The sequence below is a fragment of the Hylobates moloch genome, unplaced genomic scaffold, assembly GCF_009828535.3.
Source record: "Hylobates moloch isolate HMO894 unplaced genomic scaffold, HMol_V3 SCAFFOLD_9, whole genome shotgun sequence".
Lineage (NCBI taxonomy): Eukaryota > Metazoa > Chordata > Mammalia > Primates > Hylobatidae > Hylobates > Hylobates moloch.
In genome coordinates this window covers 103003853-103022222 of record NW_026652284.1, presented here as the reverse complement: position 1 = coordinate 103022222, position 18370 = coordinate 103003853, and positions in this window count along the sequence as shown.

The window sequence follows — 18370 nt, the reverse complement described above, 5'->3', positions numbered from 1 at the left end:
CAAAGTGGATACTGGATTTTGAAGACTTATAATGAAAAAAGAATGTAAAATAGCTCATTAATTTTTAAATAATGATACCTTTAAATAAATAAAATGATACTTTTAAATAATAATACTTCTAAATACATTTTAAATAATGAAAATATACTATTTTGAATATATTGGATTAAATGAAACGTATTATTAAAATTAATTTCACCTTTTTCCACTTCCTTTTAAAAATGTGGTTACTAGAAAGTCATAATTACAATATGTGGCTTATGCTATATTTTTATGGAACAGCACTGCTCCAGATGAAACAATTGGGGAAGAATAGGGAAATCTGGATTTTTCTCACTCCATTAGAGTCAGGCTGCCCCATGCAGTGCTGACCGAGGCCCACCTGGACTCCTGTGTTTGGGGGCTGCTCACTTCCGCCCAGTTTGTCTGAGGAGGTGAAAGCCACTTACAACATCTGCTTTATTTCCCATTTGGTTGGCTTCCCCTAACTTTTGTGGAAGAAGAAGGTGAGGGGAGGATGAGGGTCATACAAGGTGGGGTAGGATGAGGGTTTAGACCTGTAAGAGCATCAAGCTTTGCTGTTAGATTTGCACTTGAATTCTGTTTCAGCCACCAGGTAGCTGAGCAGCTCTGAATCTTTCTTTCTTTCTTTTTTTCTTTTTTTTTGAGACGGAGTCTCGCTCTGTCACCCAGGTTGGAGTGCGCGATCTCGGCTCACTGCAACCTCTGCCTTCCAGGTTCAAGCGATTCTCCTGCTTCAGCTTCCCACCACTATGCCCAGCTAATTTTTGTATTTTTGGTAGAGACAGGGTTTCGCTATGTTGGCCAGCCTGGTCTTGAACCCCCTACCTCAGGTGATTCACCTGCCGCAGCCTCCCACAGTGCTAGGATTAGAGGTGTGAGATTTTTCATGTGCCGTATAAACTTTATATACACATATATATGTATATAAATTTCCCCCAGGGGTTTCTTTATGCATAAAGCTTTCCCCAGGACACCCAGGGAGAGTTCACTGAAAGCACCCAGGAGGCCTTCAGGAAGTGATAATTTTGCTACTGCCATTAGTGTGCTGTGTGTTGTTTGCTCTCCTAACTCTGACTCTGTTCTTCCTCCCTCTGTCCTGCCTTCCTGCCTCTATGTGTGTGTGTGTGTGTGTGTGTGTGTGTGTGTGTGTGTGTGTGTTTATGTGTGTGTGTTGAGCCTCAAAGGCACTCTGCCCAACTTTTCTCCCTGATTCAGCACTGAGAAATGCCAAGGCGAGCGTTCCCATGAAGCTGCTTGTCAGCAAACACCCACTCTCGTTTCAACTCTCCCCAGTGTGTCAGAGCCTGGCCTGGACTCCACGCGAGGCCCAGGGCCGTGCCAGCTCCCAAGACTGATTCACACACACCCTGCTGCACAGAGACTTCAGGGCTACACTCCCAACCTGTGAGACAAGAGATTGGAGGCTCCCAAACAATGCAACCATCCAGAGGAAAAAGCCCTCCAGCCATCTACAGAGGGTGCAGCAATTTTCCTGGATTCCGTTTCAAAGACATAAAAGCCTTGGTTTCAAACATTTAGCTGCTGCCTGGCCTGCCTTTCTCACTTTCTCTCCTTTGCCTTTCGTTTCAATTGCACTTTTATTAAATCATTCTCGTTGCTTGCCTCCAACCGCTCAGTGTCGGCATCAAATATTAGGTAGGTGCAGGGAAAATGAATACTTTTCCAGCCTTAACAGCTACACAGATTTTCATCACAGGGACATATTAAGTGTCTGTCTGGGCCTGGCACTGTATGACGCTCTGTGACAGGGAAGTTAAATAGACATGAGTGGTGTCTTGGGGCTCGTCCACAATGGTGGCCACAGTTATTACCTGGTAGGGTTATGTTGTTCCCCACTAGGGCTCTGAGAGCCTCAAGGCCCTGTCAGATCCCAAGTTTAGAGGGCTGTGGTTTAAAGACTTCAGAAGCAGGCCTCCAGGCCCTCTTCCATGAGAGTGGCAGTGTGACAGGGTGGCCAAGCACATGGGTTTTAGAGTACAGCAGCTCTAGGTTTGCACCTGGGATCTTCCACTTGGGAGCCTCCTGGGGGCATAACCTAATCTTCTCGGGTCTCAGTTTCTCATCTGTGAAGTGGGATCACAATATCAACCTCGTGGATTGTTGTAAGAAACGTAATACCCTCCATTTATTGAGCTGTTGCTACATGGCAGGCACCATGCTAAATGCTCTGTAGAGGTTTTTCAAATTTAATCCTCACAACCACCTCATGAAACAGATATCATTCTTATCCTCATTGGACAGATAAGGAAATGGAGGCTTAGAGAGGTTAACTATGTCCAAAATGATACAGCTGGCAAATGTAGAAGAGGGGATTTAAATGCCAGCAATCTCCCCAGACTTTCCCCATGCCTGTGCTCAGGTGAGAAGAGGGAAGGAGGGGCATGAGCACAGGGGTGGGGGCTCAGGTAACTGAGTGTCCTCCCTTGGGAAGTAGGGAGATGCCAGGAGTTAAGACTGCATGAGCCAAGGCTCTTGGCTTCCAAAGCATGCTACATTTTCCTATCGAACTTTACTTCCAAAACATAAACTCCGAGATAAAATTTGAGAATTTCAAGATGGCGACTGCAGAGCCTTACAGCCCAAGCATGAGGCATTCTGGGCTCGGACCCCACGTGGCTGCCCTGGTTGAATGTCCAGGAAGCTGACGCTCATTCAATGCTTTTTATGGCATGAATTTTTCCAAAGTGAAAAGTAGATGCTTACTTTGTTTTTTTTGTGACTCTTTCTCTATATTGAGTTTCGTAAATTGGGAGTGGACTCATCTGCATGGATGTGCATTTGAAAACACCTGGCACCAGCTCAGCCCATATGATTCAGGGACAGTGAGTGTCCCGGCAGTCTACTTTACACAGTGTTCCCTATCCCTTCAGTGGCTCCGCGGAGGGCACCTGAGCTTGCACTTCTCCACCATGCCCAGTTTGAAGAGTGTTTGGTTTACACTTTCCTTGGGAAATAGAACAGTGATGTAGCTAAGAGCTTCCATTCCAAGGAGTCAAAATATTTAGATTTGTTTACCAAGTTCCTGTCTCTACCACTTTCTAGCCATTTGACATTGGGCAAAATACTTAGCACTTTTATTTATTTATTTATTCATTTATTTTGAGACGAGTCTTGCTCTGTCACCCAGGCTGGAGTGCAGTGGTGCAATCTCAGCTCACAAGCCTCTGCCTCCTGGATTCAAGGGATTCTCCTGCCTCAGCCTCCTGAGTAGCTGGGACTACAGGTGCACACTACCAGGCCCAGCTAATTATTGTGGTTTTGGTAGAGACGGGATTTCACCATGTTGGCCAGGTTGCTCTTGAACTCCTGACCTCAAGTGATCCACCTGCCTGGGCCTCCCAAAGTGCTGGGATTACAGGCATAAGCCACCATGCCCGGCAATTTAGCACTTTTAAACCTTGGTTTTGCTGTCTGTAAAATAGCCACATACAGCAGGTTCTCCACTAACTTCGTTTCATTTGTTCAACGTTGTTTTGTTATAACATTGATGGGAAAAAAAAATCGATTCCTGGCTGGGGCCACTGTTTGTGTGGAATTTGCATATTTTCCCAATGACTATGTGGGTTTTCTCCAGGTACTAGGGTTTCCTCCCACATCCTAAAGATGTGCACATGGGGTGAGTTGGTGTGTCTACATGGTCCCAGTGTGAGTGGGTTTGGGTGTGGGTGTGACTGTATACTGTGAGGGAATAGTGCCCTGTCCAGGCCTGGTTCCTGTCTTATGCCCTCAACTGCCTACTGGTGACTCTGAGCTGGAACAATTGGCCAAACAATTATCTTACTTGTTTTTATTAAGCTTCTTAAATATATCTATAGCTCACATTTTGTTGTCGTTGTTGTTGAGACAGGGTCTCTTCATCGCCCAGGCTGGAGTGCAGTGGCACAATCATATCTCACTACAGCCTTGACCTCCCAGGTTCAAGCGGTCCTCTTATCTCAGCCTCCTGGGTAGCTGGGACTCTAGGTGTGCACCACCATGCCCAGCTAATTTTTTTTGTGTATATATATATATATATATACATATATATTTTTTTTTTGTAGGGGTGGGGTTTTGCTATGTTGCCCAGGTTGCTCTTGAGCTCCTGGGCTCAAGCAATTTGCCAGCCTCAGCCTCCCAAAGTGCTGGGATTGCAGGTGTAAGCCACTGCTCCTGGCCGTATAGCTCACATTTATTACAATGTTTAATATTACAAGTGTTTTAGGTCTTTATTTATAAGTTTGGTGAGATTTCTGTGTCCAGAAATATGGCATAGGAACATAACTCTTGTTTATATCAGTTAGCCTATGATGAAATTGGTTTCATTATACGCTGTTTTGCTGTTTCGCTTAAAGTCGCAGTTTCCAAGAACCTATTGACAATGTTGAGGAGTTACTGTAGTAGAGGACAAAGAGAATCAATGTTGAGGGGTTACTGTTGTAGAGAACAAGGGAATCAAACTATCCAAATCGTTTCTTTTTACTATGACTGAGGCTTGTAAGTGATAACGGCATCGGAAGCACCCAGGCCAGTGCCTGTATATTGACCATTCAATAGGGGTTGGCTATTATCACCATTCCTGAGTTTAAAAACAACAACAGAGTTCAAGAATTGTGTGTGTGGAGGCAATTCATTATCAAATTGGAATAGTGCCAGGTATATGACGAATGAATTCTGAGAATATTTCTCAGTAGTTTATCATCTAATAATAATGTTTGAGATGTCCGTCATTTTATAGTTCACAGAGTACTTTGTTACACATAATTCCAGCTGAGCCCCCACAATAGGTCTGCAAAGTATGGAATGCAAGAAATTGATTTTCCTGTTTTACAGGTGGGAAACTGGAGGCTTAGACTTTAACAGCTGCTCATTTCTACAACAGTCGTTTAATGAGCACTAACTATGTGCAAGACTCTATGTTAGGTTCTGGGATAAAAGTGAATTAAGATTTTTTTTTTACTACCCTTTGGAAGAAATTGTTGTGGGTCAGGGTAGCTGGAATGGGCTTAAAGGAGGATGCTGAACTTCAGGTAATGTATCCATCAGGATAGATTAAATGATGGTGCAGAAAAACAACAATAACAAACTTTGGTGGCTTAAGAAACAAAGATTTATTTCTCATTCATGTGATTAGCCCATGATTGGTGTACTAGCGGCTCTGCCCCACTGTATTAGTCCATTTTCACACTGCTGATAAAGACGTACTCGAGACTTGAGAAGGAAAAAGAGGTTTAATTGGACTTATAGTTCCGCATGGCCTGGGTGGCCTCAGAATCATGTTGGGAGATGAAAGACTCTTCTAACATGGCGGCAGCAAGAGAAAATGAGGAAGAAGCAAAAGCAGAAACCCCTGATAAACCTATCAGATTTTGTGAAATTTACTATCACGAGAATAGCAGTCTCTTGGCTAAAACATAACAAGAATCACCTTTGCTCCAGTTCCCAACAAGTTCCTCATTTCCATCTGAGACCACCTCAGCTGGACATTATTGTTCATATTACTATCAGCATTTTGGTCAAAGCCATTCAACAAGTCTCTAGGAGGTTTGAAACTTTCCCACATTTTCCTGTTTCTTCTGAGCCCTCCAAACTGTTCCGACCTCTGCCTCTTACCTAGTCCCAAAGTTGCTTCCACATTTTCGGATATCTTTTCAGCAGCGCCCCACTCTACTGGTACCAATTTACTGTATTAGTCCACTTTCACACTGCTGAAACATATCCAAGACTGGGAAAGAAAAAGAGGCTTAACTGGACTTACAGTTCCACATGGCTGGGGAGGCCTCAAAATCATGGTGGGAGGCAAAAAGCTCTGCTTACACGGCAGTGGCAAGAGAAAACGAGGAAGAAGCAAAAGCAGAAACTCCTGATAAACCCCGTCAGATCTTGTGAAACTTATTCACTATTAGCAGGGGGAAAACTGGCCTCCATGATTCAATTACCTCTTCCTGGTTCCCTCCCACAGCACGTGGGAATTCTGAGAGATACAATTCAAGTTGAGATTTGGGTGGGAACACAGCCAAACAATATCACTCAATTCATTATCACTATAAACCAAACTGATGGGGCAGCTGCCGATGGGAGCACTGTTGGTGACAGAAGAGAGATTTGAGATTGGCAGGGCCTCACACCAGCAACCAAATTCTCCACTCATGTGTCAGACTCTTCCTATGGCCTCAGCTGACCATAGGGAGAAAAGCAGGAAGTAAAATTCTGCTGTGTGCCTAGAATGCAGAGAGCTGGAACTGTTTGGTGAATGAAATAATGACTACTCCAGCCAGGTAGGCTCTAAAGGATGGGTAGGAAACAGGTGAATATTTGTGGGATGGGACTGAGGTGGGGAGAGTGGAAGAAGGGAAGAGATAACGTGGAGCCTTAAAGGAATGGAGGAGGTGGGAAGTGATGGAAGAGAGTGATGGAAGGAGGGAGAAATCTCCAATAAAAGGGGATGGGATAGTGAGTGTGCCAGTCTGGCTGGAAGAGTCTGATTCAACAATTTAACAAACAAAGACTCAGCTCCTATTGTGTATTAAGTGGTGGAGATGCAAAGAAGGAAAAATCATGGCACTTGCTTTTGAAGAGCTTATAGCCTCGTAGGAGAGCTAGATTTTGCACAGAGAATGAAGGAAATCAAACTATCCAAATATAAGAAAGATCAGTGCTTATGTTTGCCAGCTACTCTTCCAACACTTGTATTTTCATTCATTTAATCGTCATTGTAGTTCTATGATGCAGGTGCTATTAGTATCCCCATTTTACAGATGACAACACAGGAATGGAAGGGCTGGTAAATAGCAGAAGTGGGCTTCAAATCCAGGCACTCTGAGTCCAGTGTCTGTGCCCATCTTAATCCTAAAACTTTACTGCTTTCTGCTTGATAACTTTTGAGTTGGGGCGGTGTTTGTAGTCTTGGATGGCAAGGAGTTCTGCCCTGAGATCCAAAATGATAGATTGGTATTGGCTGCCTGGAGCTCCATAGTGGGATGGTTTCCAAGACCAAGCTGGGGCTCAGGGAGAAAAGAAAGATGTGATTAATTAGTAATGCCTGCCATGGCCAAGATAGATGGTACTGTCAGCACAATGTATTTGATAACCCTGGTCTATGCAATGCCTAGGGAAAAATGGATTTAATCAATTTACTAACAAAGAAAGTAAAAACCAAACAACTAATTCATTGACTGTTTTCCTCACTTTTCAATCTGTTTTTACTTTTAGGCTCCATCACTTTTGTGGCAGCATACGTACTTCTTGTTCAAACAGTTGGCTTTTGTTTCTGGAGATTAATGTTTAATATATCATAACTGTAGTCCCTCAGGCAAACATACACATTAATTGTCAAAACAATGAAAATATCATTCATGGCAAATGTTCAATCCATTGCACTCTTGTTGCGGTCATCAGCTGGATTTTTAGAGAGAAGTTGGGGTATGTCACGGCAATACGAATAATAAAAAAGGGAATCTAATTGTTGTAGCCAATTACTGTACAAGGAAGAATTCATCAGCTGACTCAGGGAATTCAGCCACAAGAGAATCCAGCTGTAGCATGCATCATTAGTGGAATTTCCTGCCTGAAAACGGTGAGAGGCTTTCCTCTGCAGAGAAGGTTCTAGAAACACTGTTTCTTGTTTTGTTTTTCCCTACCCCAACCTCTTTTCTTGACTTTTCTTCTCCCAAATCCTTGTTTCTTTCATAGTTTTCCCAGACATTGCTGGGAATGGATTCTACATTCAGTTACATGGAGGTATAGATTTTAACTAGCAGGTTAGCATTTGGATGACGAGTAGGTTTCCTCTCCTTGGCCAGATGTGGTCAATTGCTGTGGCTACTGAAATCCTGAGTTGAGAAGGTTTGGTTTAGAAGATGAACTTCACCTAAAAGAGTATTGTGATTGATTAGTGATGTCTGTTCTGGGTATGAGTGAGGTACAATTATTTGTGTAGGCTTCTATTGGCTCTGTCAAGGTGGAAAGCCAACACTGTTCTTATAGCTGTGATTTTAATGAATGAACTTGGGATTTGGTCCCAGGAGATGCTAGTTTAGGTCCCACCTCTTCTCTTTCTATGTAAATCTTGGATATTCTTGGATGTGTCGCTTATTTTTTCTCAGTCTTAGTAAAACCTGAATTAAAATAATCCTCCTTATGGAGTGATTGTAAATATTGTAAGACTGATGCAGCTTCATTCATTCAATCATTCATCCAGAAAATATTTCTTGAGTACCTACTATGTGCCAGGCAAGGTGTGACCTGCTGGGAGTACAGTGAGGGGTAATGTAGATGTGGTCTCACCCTCAGAGAGCATGCATCTAGTGGGGGAATGTGTTAGTTTTTTGTTGCTGCATCACAAATGACCACAAACTTAGAGGCTTAAAACAACACACTCTATTGTCTCACAGTTTCTGTGAGGCAGGAGCCTGGGTCTGGCTTAGCTGGCTTCTCTGTTCAGGATCTTATAGGGTTGTAGTCAGGGTGTCATTGAGCTGAGTTCTCAACTAGAAGCTTGCCTGGGGAAAAAGTCTGCTTCCATGTTCATTTAGGCTGTTAGCAGAATTGACTTTCCTACCATAGCCTGTAGGTCCCAGCTTCTGGATAGCTGTTGGCTGGATTCCACCCTCAGGTCCTGGAGACCACCCACAGAAACAAAGAGGCCTCTTGCACTTCCTTGCCACATGGGCTTCTCCAACCTGACCACTTACTTCAATCAGCCAGCAAGGAGGGTCTCTTGCTCCAGTCTCCTGAAATGGAGTCTAACATATCATAATACTGGGGATGACATTCCATCACCTTATTGGTTAGAATCAAGACACAGGTCCTCTCCACCCTCTGGGGGGGAATATATCAAGGCACGAAGAATAGGGGGCACAAATTACTGGGGGTTACCTTAGAGTTTCTCCACTGCAGAGGTGGACACATTAAGCAAAAATAACAATAGTGTGTTAATTGCTATGGCAAGGGAGCTCCAGCGTATGAGAAAGTGCATACTGGGGCATGTGAACAGTCTCAGGGTTGTCAGGGAGGACTTCCTGGAAGAAGTGACTTTTAACGGACACCCAAAAGTTGAGTAGGATTAGCTATATCACAATGTACTATCCAGATATTAGGTTTTTTTGTTGTTATTTTATATCACCTAGAATGGAAACAATTTATTAGTTAAGGTCTTTCCAGCCCAGAATACAGTAGGACTCATTTGATACTTGCTCTGAAGACTCTTCTGTTAATGCATTCCCAAAGAAAATCAGCTCCTGTTCTCAGCTTTGGGGTGACATGGAGATAAGTACTAGGGCTGGAAAGGTGATAGTAGGTCAAGAATGGAATTCTAGGGATGTCTCTGTCCAGCCAGCATCAATTCCCTCTAATGTTCCCATGTAAGGGAGAGAGACCAATGGTGGCTGTAGGTCATTATGCAGGAGAAACCACCATCTGCTCCAGATTGGGCCAATGGGTGACAAGTCTACGGCCCAGCCAAAGCTTTTCCCATGGCACATGCATCTGTTTAGAAACAACGAGAGCAATCATAATTGTCACCAAAAATCGTCTTCTAATATATTAAGGAATTTTAATAGGAATTACTTGCTATTCGTAGGAATAGTGCATCCCGTTTTTGAGCACTTGCTGTGTGACAGGCACTGGCCAAACCTGATGTGCTTGAGTTGGATAATCTATCTCAAAACAGAGCTTTCTCCATATCTTCCAACAGCACCAAATGAAATGCCAATGAAAAGGCTGTCTTCCTTTTTTCTTGCTATTAAAATTCTCCTCATCCTGAATGCTCCATCTCCAGTCTCACCTCTTCCAAGAAACCTGTCATGACCACTGCAGTGGTCATGATACATATCAGTATCATCAAGTTCATCACCAAATTAACTTCTGTCTTCCACCACTTGCTAATGAGGATGACTGCATTTTGACGATCCCTTCCATCTGTCCCTTCCTATCTGTGCTTCCACTTTATGATCTCTATCCCAACTAGACTGACAACATGAAGCCTGGTCTGTCTGCCAGCAGCCACCCCGTCCCACTGCTCAGCCCTGGGTGGTGCAGACAGATTGGAATTCCTAAAGTTCAGCCCTGATTGTGCCACTTTACAGCTCAGAAACTTCCAGTACCAAGTCTTTAATCCACCAATTTCACTTCTCCCAATGTACCCTCCAGACCTACTTGCTCATGTGTGAAGTGATGATTGGAGTACTTGTTGAGTGCTGTGTTGCTTACAATAGCAAAAAACCTGAAGCAGCCTGCATATCCATCAATGGTGTCTTGATGGACAATAAGTTATGGTGGATCTATAACTGTGGTTTTCAAGCCTGGCTGCACATTCAGGTCACCTGGGTGTGGTACATTAAGATGATTACAGATTTTCCTCCTATTCGGAAGTGTAGTCTAATTTCCTTTCCCTCGAATCTGGGCTTGTTTAGGGATTTGCTTGACTAACAGAATGTGGTTGAAGAGATGGTCTGGGACCTCCAAGGCTAAGGCATAAGAAGCTTTGTAGCTTCTGCACTGGCCTCTCGAAACTTTAGCTCTGGGGTGAGTCAGCTGCTATGTAATAAATTCAACTACCCTGAGACCACCACGCTGTGAGGAAGCCCAAGTTAGCTGCCGAGGGAGAGGGAGACACACACACACACACACACACACAGAGAAACACACACACACACACACAGAGACACAGAGAGAGAGAGACAGAGAGAGAGAGAGAGACAGAGAGAGATAAAGAGAAAAGAGAGACCCATCTATCCCCAGCTGTTACAGCCCACATAGCCCAGTGGTCCAGGCAGCAGGCAAGTGAGTAAGGAAGCTGTATTAGTCTGTTTACATGCTGCTGATAAAGACATACCCAAGACTGGGAAGTAAAAACGGTTTCATAGGACTTACAGTTCCATATGACTGGGGAGGCCTCAGAATCATGGCAGGAGGTGAAAGGCACTTCTTACATGATGGCAGCAAGAGAAAATGAGGAAGAAGCAAAAGCAGAAACCCCTGATAAACCCATCGGATCTTGTGAGGCTTCTTAACTATCACCAGAATAGCACGGGAAAGACTGGCCCCCATGATTCAATTACCTACCCCTGGGTCCCTTCCACAACACCTGGGAATTCTGGGAGATACAATTAAAGTTGAGATTTGGATGGGGACACAGCCAAACCATATCATTCTGCCGTGGCCCCTCCAAATCTCATGTCCTCACATTTCAAAACCAATCATGCCTTCCCAACAGCCCCCCAAAGTCTTAATTCATTTGAGCATTAACCCAAAAGTCCACAGTCCAAAATCTCATCTGAGACAAGGCAAGTCCCTTCTTCCTATGAGCCTGTAATATCAAAATCAAGCTAGTTACTTCCTAGATACAATAGGGGTACAGGTATTGGGTAAATGCAGCCATTCCAAATGGGAGAAATTGGCCACAACAAAGGGGTTACAGGGCCCATGCAAGTCCAAAATCCAGTGGGGCAGTCACATTTTAAGGCTCCAAAATGATCTCCTTTGACTCCAGGTCTCACATCCAGATCACACTGATGCAAGAGGCTGGTTCCCATGGTCTTGGGCAGCTCTGCCCCTGTGGCCTTGCAGGGTACAGCCTCCCTCCCGGCTGCTTTCACAGGCTGGCATTTAGTATCTGCAGCTTTTCCAGGCATACAGTGCAAACTGTCAGTGGATCTACCATTCTGGGGTCTGGAGGATGGTGGCCGTCTTCTCACAGCTCCATTAGGCAGTGCCCCAGTAGGGACTCTGTGTGGGGGCTCCGACCCCCCGTTTCCCTTCTGCACTGCCCTAGCAGAGGCTATCCATGAGGGCCCCATCCCTGCAGCAAACTTTTGCTTGGGCATCCAGGCATTTCCATACATCCTCTGAAATCTAGGCAGAGGTTCCTAAACCTCAATTCTCTACTTTTGTGCACCCACAGTCTCAACACCAAGTGGAAGCTGCCAAGGCTAGGGGCTTCCACCCTCTGAAGCCGCAGCCTGAGTTCTACGCTGGCTCCTTTCAGCCATGGATGGAGCGGCTGGGACACAGGTCTCTAGGCTGCACACAGCACTGGGACCCTGGGCCCGGCTCATGAAAGCACTTTTTCCCCTGGGCCTCTGGGAGGAGGAGTCCTCTGTGATGGGAGGGGCTGCCATGAAGGTCTCTGACATGGCCTGAAGACATTTCCCCACGGTCTTGGGGATTAACATTAGGCTCCTTGCTACTTAGCAAATTTCTGCAGCTGGCTTGAATTTCTCTCCAGAAAATGGGTTTTTCTTTTTTATCGCATAGTCAGGCTGCAAATTTTCCAAACTTTTATGTTCTGCTTTCCTTATAAAACAGAATGCCTTTAACAGAACCCAAGTCACCTCTTGAATGCTTTGCTGCTTAGAAATTTCTTCCACCTGACTGGGCACAGTGGCTCATGCCTGTGATCCCAGCACTTTGGAAGGCTGAGGTGGGTGGATCACCTGAGGTCGGGAGTTTGAGACCAGCCTGACCAACATGGAGAAACCCCATCTGTACTAAAAATACAAAATTAGCTGGGCTTGGTGGTGCATACCTGTAATCTCAGCTACTTGGGCGGCTGAGGCAGAAGAATCACTTGAACTCTAGAGGTGAGCCTAGATTGTGCCATTGCACTACAGCCTGGGCAACAAGAGCAAAAGTCCATCTCAAAAAAAAAAAAAAAAGAAAGAAAAAGAAATTTCTTCCACCAGATACCCTAAATTATCTTTCAAAGTTCCACAAATCTCTAGGGCAGAGGCAAAATGCCATCAGTCTCTTTGCTAAAACATAGCAAGAGTTACCTTTACTCCAGTTCCCAACTAGTTTTTTATGTCCATCTGAGACCACTTTGGCCTGGACCTTATTGTCCATATCGCCATTAGCATTTTGGGCAAAGCCATTCAACAAGTCTCTAGGAGGTTCCAAACTTTCCCACATTTTCCTGTCTCCTTCTGAGCCTTCCAAACTGTTCCAAACTTTGCCTGTTACTCAGTTCCAAAGTCGCTTCCACATTTTTGGGTATCTTTTCAGCAACACCCCATTCTACTGGTACCAATTTACTGTAGTAGTCTATTTTCATGCTACTGATAAAGACATACCCAAGACTGGAAAGGAAAAATGGTTTAATGGGACTTACATTTCCACATGACTGGAGAAGCCTCGGAATCATGTCGGGAGATGAAAGGCACTTCTTACATGGTGGTGGCAAGACAAAATGTGGAAGAAGCAAAAGCAGAAACTCCTGATAAACCCATCAGATCTCATGAGACTTACTAACTGTCATTAGAACAGCATGAGAAAGACTGGCCCTCATGATTCAAGTATCTCTTCCTGGGTCCCCCCCACAACACGTAGGAACTCTGGGAGATACAGTTCAAGTTGAGATTTGGATGGGGACGCAGCCAAACCATATCAGAAGCGTTCTTGGACATTGCACCCACAGCCGACATGATATAGAGAGTCACCAAGGACTTCAGCTGCTGTAGAACCAGGGCCCCATATATATAGCTCTAACTGAGCCATTCCTGCCATCTGCCATCTCAACTACCATAGCTGAGGGCCTCAGTCACTGTGGAGCAGAGACAATTTGTCCCTACTATACCCTGACCAAATTATTGACTCCAGAAATTGCAAGCATAATAAAATGATTATGGTTTTATGCTTCTAAGTTTTGGGGTGGTTTATTACAGAAAAATAGATAACTGGAACTCCTGGGGATTTTCCAAGATTCTCCCATGTCATTCTAATGAACAACCATGTTGAGAACCAGTAGTCTATAAAATCAAATGCTATGTATCCACAGAGATGAATAAAGAAGGTCTTTTAGTTCTGCTGTGGGATGATCTACAAGTTTATATTGTTGAGGCCAAAATAGAAAGTTACAAATTTTTTTAATACTATGCTACCATTTGTGTAAAAAAGTAAAAATATATAGATATGAATAACGTCTGAAGTAATACATTAAACAGTGGTAAGTAACATTTGTTGGCTCCAGAGAGGGAAACTGGAGGTCTGGAGAACAGGGGAAAATTTCTACTTAATACCTTAAGACAGCTTTCAAATGTTAAGACATGTGAATGTACCAGTTCAAAAGTAAATAAATTCTGCCTGTTTCTTAACTGGAAAAGTCCAGGTCATTTATCTTGATATGGCCTCAGTCTTCATTTCCAGGCTTAATATTCATTTCTCATACTTTATACTAAAAAATAGTTGTAATAAGCAGAGTAATGGCCCTCAAAGATGGCCACATCCTAATTCTTGGAACCTGTGAGTGTTACCTTACACAGAAAAAAGGACTTTGCAGATGTGATTAAGCTAAGGATCTTGAGATGAGGAGATTGTCCTGGATTTTCTGAGTGGGACTAGTGAAATCATAAGTGTCCTAATAAGTAAAAGAGGGAAGTAGAAGAGTCAGAGTCAGAAAAGGAGAATGGGGCCAGGTGCAGTGGCTCAAGCCTGTAATCCCAACATTTTGGGAGGCTGAGGTGGGCAGATCACTTGAGGTCAGGAGTTCGAGACAAGCCTGGCCAACATGGTGAAACCCTGTCTCTGCCAAAAATACAACAACAACAAAAAATTAGCTGGGCATAGTGGCACACATCTGTGATCCCAGGCATGGGATCTGGAGGCTGAGGCACAAGAATGCCTACTCTGAAGGCTGAGGCATGAGAATCACTTGAACCCAGGAGGTGGAGGTTGCAGTGAGCTGAGATCATGCTACTGTACTCCAGCCTGGGCAGGGAGCAAGACTCTATCTCAAAAAAGGAAAAAAAAGGAAGATTGGAGGATGGGAGTAAAAGTTGGAGTGATGTGATGGCAGACTTAGAATATGGAGGAAGAGGCCGTGAGCCAAGAAGTGCAGGTGGCCTCTGAAAGATGGAAAGGCAAGGAAACAGGTTATCCCCTACGGAAAGAACACTGCTCTTTTGACATTTGATTTTAGCACAGTGAGACCCATTGCAGATTTCTGACCTCCAGAGCTGTAAGATAATAAATATGTGTTGCTTTAAGCCACTAAGTTTGTGATCATATGTTAGAGCAGCAACAGGAAACTAAAGCAGTGGTGTTTCTCCAGATGCTGTTTCAATAGATAGGCCTTTTGAGGGAATGCTAATGAGAAAAATAAAAAAAATTATCCAAAGTCAAATAAAAAACAATTTTTATTTTTAATCATGTTAAATGAGGCATAATGTACATATCTTATGTGTACAGTTTGATGGGTTTTGGCATATGTATATACCCTTGTAACCTACCATCACAATTATCATATAGAATATGGCCATTACCTAGAGTGTTTCCTTGTGCCCCTTTGCCACCAATCCTCCTATTCCCACCTCCAGCCCCGGGCAACCGATGATTTGCTTTTTGTCACTAGGCAAATTACTTTTAATTACAGGACTTCTAAAGATCTTTAATATGTCAAAAGTATTGCGATGCTTCAAGGGAGGGGCTGCATAGCGGGTTATTACCCCAGGTTTATTTGATCATGGATCCTTTCATCCTGGAGCATCTTACAAGATGAGGGGCTTTCAGAACCCACCTGAGAAATGCTTTCCTGCTCACCTGTCTCAGCTCAGGCAGCTCTCCCTCATTTTGGAGTGCCCATTTTTATACATCAAAAATTTGCTCATCCTTTAAGGCTTTGTGCAAGGATAAGCTCCTCCATGAAGTAGACCTTTTCTTCGGCTAAGTCTCATCATACTCTTTGCTTTATATTTCTTGCAGCATGCAAATTGCATAATGGTTAATATTATAACAATATAATGTTATATTTGCGTTAGAGATACATAGTCTTACAGTCTTTTCTGAGAACGAGGAATGACTATTTGCTTAATCATTACATGATTGTCAGGAAATGCTCAAGTGTTCAGTAGGGAGTCAAGATATATTCCAAGTAACTTTCAAGCTTCCTTGGACTTGGGGCTCTCACTCACTAAGACATTTTGAAGTTGTGTCTCAGCAACCTGCAACTATGTGAGTTCATGGGCTGGTGGTGAATGACTCCCTTAACTTCCTGTCCCTGCATCCAGCCCAACACATCCCTGAGTCCTGTGGGTTTTACTTCAGAACTGTCTCTCCTATCCATGGTTTTCCAGTTCCTCTGCCAATGCCCTTGTCCAGGTTCTTACCATGTCTCACCTGCATTATTTCGGCAGCCTCTTAAAAGTCTCCCTGCCTCCAGTCTCATTCCTCCCCCGACCTGTCTTCCACTCTAATGCCAATATCCTGATCATGGTGCTCTTCTGCTTAAAAACTGCCATTGCTCACAAGATCAAGTCAGAAGGGCTGGGAAAACAAATGTACCCTGCACTATAAGGGACCCTTTGCTTCTCAAGCTTCACCTCCTGTTATTCTGTTCTATGCACTCTCCACTCCATGGCTTCTCACAGGTTTGTGGACACACCAGGCCCTTTCAAGGCACCATACTCTTCTTTCAACCTGGGATGCTTTCCCCTTCTCCATCTGGAGAACGACTCTGCTGTAGACTGAATGCTTGTGTTTTCCAAAATTCATATGCTGAAGTCCTAACCCCCAAAGTGGGGCCTTTGGGAGGTGATTAGGTCACAAGGGCAGGGCTCTCACGAATGGGACTAATGTTCTTATAAAAGGAACCTGAGAGCTCCCTCATCCCTTCTGCCACGTGAGGACACAATGAGAAGACGGCCATCTAAGAACGAAGAAGTGGGTCCTTACCAGATACTGATTCTGCTGGTGCCTTGAACTTGGATTTTACAGCCTCCAGAATTGTGAGAAATAAATATCTGTTGTTTATAAGCCACTCAGTCAATGGTATTCTGTGATAGCAACCCAAGCTGATTAAGACTCCTAGTCATTGGAAGACCTTTCCAGGTATCACTCCTGGGAATCCTTCACTTCATGACACTCCAATAATATTTGTATATATCTCTTTTGAGTGGCTCTTAAGAAATCACATTATAATGAAAATTTATTGGTTTTGATCCTATCTCCTAAGCTAGAATATGAGTCTTTGCATCCTTGGCACTTAGCGCAGCACAGGCAAAACATTTATGACTAATAATGACAAACACAATGAATTCTTATCTGTGCCAGGCATTGCACTAAGTACTTTCATGAATTAGTTTGATGATTTTACTTACTTCTCCCTTAGCCCTATAAGGAAGGTTTTATGTCTAAATTTTGCAGGAGAGAAAACAGCCTCAGAGAGGTTAAAGAAACATCTAAGGACCTCATGTAAATGATAAGTGGTAGAACTTGTTTTTGAGCCCTAGTTTATGAGATTTGTTTTCTTAATACTAGTTATCAGTATTTCTTGAGTATTAATAAATACTGATAACTAGTATTTTGTATTCAATTAGTATTTATTGAACAAATGAATGAATGCATGAACAAAATCAGTTGTTTGAATGTTTGAAGAGAATATCTTCAAGTAGCAGACTGTGACTGTTCCCTTGGCTCGGAAAAGGGAGAGGAGACTTCTAGGTAGAGGTGACAGAACATGGAAAGCCTGAGGATCTGGGCATGGAGACTTAGAGAAGTGCATATCAGAGTCAGGCTTTGAGCTTGTGTAGGTCTCCAGTGCAGGGACTTGGAAGGTTGCCTTCTGGCTTACAGCAACCCCTTCTCCAGGAAAACTCCAACACAAAGACATTTCTAGTCTGGGGCAGGTTTAAGGAGTCAAGAGGGAGCTCCATGTTCTCTGGGGAACATCACCCCTCCCAGGCCTCTATCCTCCCCTGCCGGCAGCCACGATATCCAGAGCTCTGGGTCATTTTCTAGCCTCCATGCTACCTTGAACAGAAATGAAGAGGGTGTTCTAGAATTCTTTGTGCTCCTGGCAAGAGTCTTGTTTCTCCTTGAACACTCACAGCTTCCCTAGTTCATGCTTTGGGGCTGTGAGGATCCATCTCCCTGTGCCCTTTATTGCTGTTTACCCCAGCTTATACACAAAGCGCTGCTTCTTAGGACTGCTCATCTCCTGGATCGCCTTCCCATGCAGCTCTGCACAGCCCCTTCCATGAACTGATTGCTCACTGTTCCCTGTCTCCTCAAACCCTTCCGCTGTCACTCTGGGACACGTGGTTAGCCATGAGCAAAATCTCTTCTTTCCTCAACCATCTTTGAATGTCCTCTTCACTCTCTTTCATCATCATCAAAATGATGGGGACATCATTTTCCCTGTAGCCCTGACCTACTATCCTGATTGACTAATAGGCCTAGACATGCTCTCTCATGACCCCTATTCTCACTAAAAATGAAGTTTTAAATCATCCCAGTAGTAATTGTCTGCTGACCTCACTCTCCTGACACCTTGAAGATTTTAGCTCCTGCACCACTGGCACTCTTTCCAAAATTGTTCCTGTTCCAATTTTTGATGATTTCCATATCTGTATAGATA